The following is a 6,791-nucleotide window of genomic DNA, read 5'->3' as shown; positions in this document are numbered from 1 at the left end:
CCCCTGGAGGGTCCAGGAGGTTTGGCGAGCTTTGCCCAGCCGCTACGTCCCTGATTGGACAGTTCACAAGGACCCGCCCACCAGTTTCCTGAGTGACAACCGGGGGAGGTCAGAGGGCCTGCAGAAACTGCTTTAGCAAGTGGGCGAGGCCTGTCCGTGAGCCGGTGGTATTTCCGGCAGTTCTTTCTGAACCTGAAACACTGGTGTACGCAAGGTGATCCAGACTCAGTTTCTAGGTGGAGTGACGCCGTTGTCCTGAGCAGGAGGGACGCCCCAGGCGTCCCTCAGGGCAGCCTGGGGACCTGAGAATCGTAGGTATTCCCTCGGTCAGGGGTTGGCATAGACTGCCACCCATAAAACTGTGTTCCTTGTTTACAAACCCATTGAAAAATGACCTCCATCAAAATGGAGTCTGGCTACGTTTTGATTTTCGTTGACAGCTTCATGACCCTTCACCTCCACACACGTGGTACTTTAGCTAGAGTCCCCTCGCTTTCCCAGGGTCGTGACTCTGCTGGGAAGTTTGAACCCGGAAACACTTGCCTGGGCACCAACCATATATTGTAAGGTGTGTTCAGTGTAACTCTCAGGTGTATATTTTATCATACAAGGAAACTTATTTTAGATAGTTCTTGAGTGTGTGCGTAGAGATTTTGAAATGTAAACGCTATGATATCCCTAAAGCAACTGAATTCCAATTATTACCAATATGAGAAAAAAGAATAAAACTTTTGGAAATATAGGACATACCTGAAAATTCTTAACTACTAAACACATTGATTCAAAACTCCACGTACATTTATTTAAATAGCTTTATTGCGATGTAATACACTTCATTAGTGGGTACAATTCACTGTCTTTTATATATTCACAGATACATTGCATCAGCACCACAAATTTTGAACATTTTTGTCACTGAAACAAACTCTGGAGCCATTTGTTTCTGCATTCACAGTCAGCCAGTATTTAAGTGTTGTGTTAAGTAAACCAGTACATCTGACAAATATGCAACAGCTGGGAGCCAAGGGGAATGTGCCCGTGACATACGTGTTCTGCCAATGCTTCAACCACGTTCTCAACTCACAGCCCCGGTCAGAAAAATATTCCCGAGTGGGAGATGTGTGGATTTCTAAGGGCGTTTCTAAATGAACAAAAACAAGTAGGCTTGAGCCAAGAAATGACAAGCTGGAAATGGTCTGTGGGTGGCAATGAAAGGCAATGCTTTTTCATGCTTTCGAAAAGAACTAGGTTAACTAAGGCCTTTCCCACATTCTGAACTTTTGTATGGTTTCTCTCCAGTGTGCACTGTCATGTGTCTTTGAAAGACTGTGTGACAAATGAAGGCTTTTCCATATTTCTTACATTCATAGGGTTTCTCTCCAGACCAAAGTTCACAGCCACATCCTCAAAGGCCACCGAGTCCTGAAACATCCCAAATATGTGTATAGTAGCATGTGTGAGACTGACACCATTGGACGCCCAGACCCCAGTTACAAGTGATTCTATTGTCTCCTAACATGTATCTATGACTGATCACAAACTTACGGTCCACACTAACTTTCTCATAAATTTAACAGCAAAATAAACACATGGAAATGACTTACAGCTTGTTACTATGATCACATTACACCTTATTTCTCTCTAATATCAGGATCCTGAACATGTAGAGAAATAATAAGAATGCTATACAGATGAAACATATTATGATTTCAAGACCACTGATTTCTTGTAAAAAAAAAAACAACTTTCATCTTCTTCCTTATTAACCTCCATTTTCAGCATTCTACAAGGCAGAGGGTGAAATCTGCATGAGGCTTAAATAAATAAAGCACAGTGGAGAACTGAAAACTTTTCCTTCTAACAGTGTAATACACCCCATTAGCACATGATCATCTTTTTTCTTTAATTAATTTATTTTTAGAGAGGGGAAGGGAGGGAGAAAGAGAGGGAGAGAAACATTAATGTGTGGTTGCCTCTTTTGCACCCTTAACTAGGGACCTGGCCCACAACCCAGGCATGTTCCCTAGACTGGGAATTGAACCAGTGACCCTTTGATTCACAGGCCGGCAACTCAATCTACTGAGCCACGCCAGCCAGGGCCATCCATGATCATCTTAATTGATGCAGACAATGCAACACTCTTTCATGATTAAAGTAATAATAAACCAGGAACAGAAGGAAACTACTTCAACATAATAAAGGCTATATGTGGAAAAACCACAACAAACATTATACTCAGTTATGAAAGACAAAGATTTTTCTCTGAGGTCAGGAACAAAACAAGGATGCCTCTTTCACCAACTGTATTCACTCTAATGCTGGAAGTGCCAGCCAGAGCAATTAGGCAAGAAAAAAAGCCAAAGGCAATCAAATTGGAAAAGAAAATGTAAAATTTTCTCTGTTCACAGATGATATTATATGTAGAAAATTCTAAAGATTGCACAAAAAACTCTTAGAATGAATGAATTCAGCAAATTTGCAGAATTCAAAATCAACACAAGAATCAGTTGTATTTTCTATACACTAACAATGAACAATTAATTCAACGGAGAATTTAAAAAAAAAACACCTCGATTTACAATAGCATCAATGAGTAACATACTTAGGAAGAAACTTAACCAAGGAGGCAAAAGACTTGTAGACTGAAAACTACAAATGTTGCTGAAGGAAATTGGGGATGGTTCAGTAAATGGAAAGACATCCTGTGTTCATGTATTGGGAGGCTTAATGTTGTCAACACTACTCAAATTGATCTACAGATTCAATGCAATCCCAAAAATGTTTTTTGCTGAAATAGAGAAAAAAATCCATTCTTAAATTCATATGGGATCTCCAGGTACCCCAAATAGGCAAAACAATCTATAAAGAGAAAAACAAAGTTGGAGCTCTTACACTTTCTGGTTTAAAAACCTACTCAAAGCTCCAGTAATCAAAACAGTGTGGCACTGGCATAAGGATAGACACATAGATGGAAAAGACTTGGAAAAATGTCCAGGCACTTCCAGCAACCAGGGAGTTTCAGGGAGGACCCTGTGAGATCAACCACAGTCTCATGTAGAGCCTGGTAGTTGAAGACACTCCCCAAAAACACCACAGAGGGGCTAGGAACATTTGGGGGGAGTACTTTCTACAGCCAAGCACCAGTCAATACCACTTCTGGTCCTAGGGTGACCTTCCTGGGCTTCCCTCTTGGCCTGGACTGGTCCTCCCCTTCGAAGAGGAACTCGAAAACATTTGGGGAAGTCATATCCTAAAAATGGGACCCCAAAGACATCAGGTGTCCAAAAGGCTCTTCACAAGCCTCTCTGTCTGGCCCAAGCCAGTCTCAACCTCTGGTAGAGGACTAAGAAAACTTTACATCTAAAAGTAAAGTAAAGTGGCAGGGGCGGAGCAGAGCTTCTAATGCTTGGAACCTGTTATGAGTTGAATTGTGTCACCCTAAAATTCACATGTTGAAGTTTTAACCCCCAGTGACTGAGAATGTGATCTCATTTGGAAATAGGGTTATCACAGATGTAATTAGTTAAGATGAGGTCATTGGGGTCAATCCTAATCCATCATGACTGGTATCTTTATAAAAAGGGGAAATTTAGACAGACTCACTCACAAGGAGAAGCCCATGTAAAGATGAATGTAAAGTCTGTGTTTGGGGTGATGAACACACACTACAATATAAAGATGATGTTTTACAGAATTGTACACCTGAAACTTATATAATTGTATTAACCAACATCACCCCAATAAATTCTAAAAAAAGTTAAATAAAAAGAAAAAGCCCTGGCCAGTGTGTCTCAGTTAGTTGGAGTGTTGTCCTGTAACCAAAGGGTTGTGGGTTCAATTCCAGGCAAAGGTGCAGCCAATCAATGTTTCTCTCACACATCAATGTGTGTGTGTGTCTCTCTCTTTCTTCTTCTGTCTCCCTTCCTCTCTCTCTGAAAGCAATGGAAAAAAAATGTTCTCAGGTAAGGATAAAAAAAAAAAAAAGACTGGGGTCATACACCTACAAGCCAAGAAAAAACAAAGATTGTCAGCAAACCACTAGCGGCCAGGAGAGAGGCCTGAGACATTCTCCCTCACAGACTCCAGAAGGGACCAACCCTGCTGATGCACTGAGCTTCAACTTCTAGCCTCCAGAAGCATGGGACAGATTTCTGTTGTCTAAGTGACCCAGTTCAGGGGACAGTTGATCCCTGAGCAACACAGGTTAGGGGAACTGACCCTCTGCACAGTCTAAACTCCATGTATAACTTTTGACACTCCAAAACTTCTACCAGCCTACTGTTGACCAGAAGGCTTACTGATAACATAGACAGTTGATGAGCAAATATTTTATATGTTATATATATTATATACTAGATTTGTACAATAAAGTGAGCTACAGAAAAGAAAATGTTAAGAAAATCTTAAGGAAGCACCCTGGCTGGTGTGGCTCAGTGGATCGAGTGCCAGCCTGCAAACCAAAGTGTCGCTAGTTCCATTCCCAGTCACTGGTTCTAACACATGCCTGGGTTGTTGGCCAGGCCCCTAGTTAAGGGTGCACAAGAGGCAACCACACATTGATGTTTCTCTCCTCTACCTCCCTCCCTTCCCCTCTCTCTAGAAATAAATAAAATCTTGGAAAAAAGAGAATAAAAAATCTTAAGGAAAAAAAATACACTTACAGTATTATTGAAAAAATCTGGCCCTGGCTAGTGTGGCTCAGTGGACTGAGTGCTGGCCTGCAAACCTAAAGGTCGCTGGTTTGATTCCCAAAGCACATGCCTGGGTTGTGGGCCAGGCCCCCAGTTGGGGGCGCGCGAGAGGCAACCGATTGATGTATCTCTCACATACTGATGCTTCTCTTCCTCTTATTATCCCTCCCTTCCCCTCTCTCTGAAAATAAACAAATATTTTTTTTTAAATCTGTGTATAAGCAGACCTGCACAGTTCAAACCCATGTTGTTCAAGGGTCAGCTGTACTTCGTTACATAGCCCTAGCAAACTAATACAGATCTCACAAAGGGCCACACTCTGGCTCTGGATGCCTTCCAGAGGGTACTTATAAAACATTTTGAGAGATGTCCCCCATGAATGAAACCCACATGGAACCACTGCCACGCCCAGAGCACTCTCCGGGCCTCCTTGGCTAGAAATGGCCTGTGCCCAAGACATGAAGGAGATTGATTAAAGTCTTCAGAAAGCATATTGGATGACCAACCCTCATACAGGACAATGGCCAGGTCCAGTGAGCTCTCCCATGGCGTCCCTAGCAGGCCTGGGCTAGGAACTTGGCAGGGGTTGGGGGCAGGTGTTACTTAAAAACTTTGGAACATACTAAAAGTAGGCCGAACATGGGATCATGGCTAGGTGGGGTCCCCCTCCTTGAGCCTTCCTGCTCAGTTCCAGCTTCCAAATGGGAACTCAGAAAACTTTTGGGAGGTACTCTCTGTGACCATGACCCACAGCAAATGGAAGCCTGGCTCAGGTACCCTCTGTAAGCCTGCCAGGCTGCCTAGACCTTGGAAATGTCTTTAGGAGCTGAATCAGATGACAAGGGCCAATACAGGACCTCGCAGGAAGGGCCGATGCCACCACCAATGGAGACTTAAAAACATCTGGGGGGCTCTTCCAACAACCAAGCCCCTCGAACGATGACAGCTATGTCCAGGATGCCTTTACAATGTGTTCTTTACTGGCCCAGGGCAGTGCCTCCCTTACAGAAAGGAGACTTGGAAACATTTTCAGGAGGCATATATGACAACTGTGATCTATTGCAACACTGCAGCCAGACCTGGGTGCCTTCTCGTTGTCGCTGACCAGACAAGCTGGTTCTCCACAACTTGCTTAGAAGGTATCTCCTATCCTCTGTGCATCCTGGAAGACCCAGGGCTCCACCCTCTAGAGGGAGACATAGCAAACTTTCCAGAAAGTGCAGCCAGAGAGCTCACCCACGAAGGGTCACATCTAGGCTGGGTACCTTTCTTGGGCCTTTATTTCTGGCTGGCCAGTCCCTGAAGGATACCTCACAAAGGACACTTTAAATTTTTCTGATGTACATTCATCAAACAGGCCCTACATGTGAATACAGCCAGGCCCAGGCCCCTCTTTAGGTGTCCCTCACTAGCCCACACGGAAGAGCTCTTCTTGAGAGGAACTTAGAAACATTTTCAGATGATGAATGGCAATCAGACCGCACATGAGACTGTGACCAAGACAGTGTTGCTCTCTCCAGCCTACATGGACAGCCAGGGCTGGGCAAAGCCTGTGTAGGGGGACATATAAAATGTTTTTGGAGTGCTTCTATCTACTGACCCCACCTGGGGGCCCACCCAACGCAGCCAAAGGGCCTCCCTATCTGGCTAGCTTGTTACTGCTGAGACAGACTTAGAAAAGCTTTCCGGAGGGACATGTCCCGGTGGAGAGCTGACCCCAGGGCCTCCTTTCCCTCATGAGGCGTTTCAGCTGGTGCAGGTGATGACTGGAGCTCAGTGAGTTGCCTTCCAGAAGCAACCTCCTCAGGCCTCCCTTGCAGTCCCCTAAGGATTCGGCCTCTCACAGAAGACTCTGAAAACCTTCTGGGAGGCCCACACCAGAATGGAGCCTTCAGGGCATCTTCCTGAACCTCCCTGACCACTCAGGGCCAGTGCCCCACCCCCACCCCAAGCAGAATGGAAGCATGTTTTAGGTGTTTGAGAAGACCCAGTGCTCTCTGTGGACCATGACCAAGTCCTGGGCACCCACCGCTTCATCCTCGTTTGGCCCAGATGCTCCCTGCCACTGGAGGGAGGCACACAGAGGTTTGTGGGGAGTGT

Source organism: Artibeus jamaicensis, unplaced genomic scaffold (genome assembly GCF_021234435.1).
Source record: "Artibeus jamaicensis isolate MK-2021 breed Jamaican fruit bat unplaced genomic scaffold, CSHL_Jam_final contig_3290, whole genome shotgun sequence".
Taxonomy (NCBI): domain Eukaryota; kingdom Metazoa; phylum Chordata; class Mammalia; order Chiroptera; family Phyllostomidae; genus Artibeus; species Artibeus jamaicensis.
The sequence above is the reverse complement of the archived record's forward strand: the minus strand, read 5'-3'. Positions refer to the sequence as shown.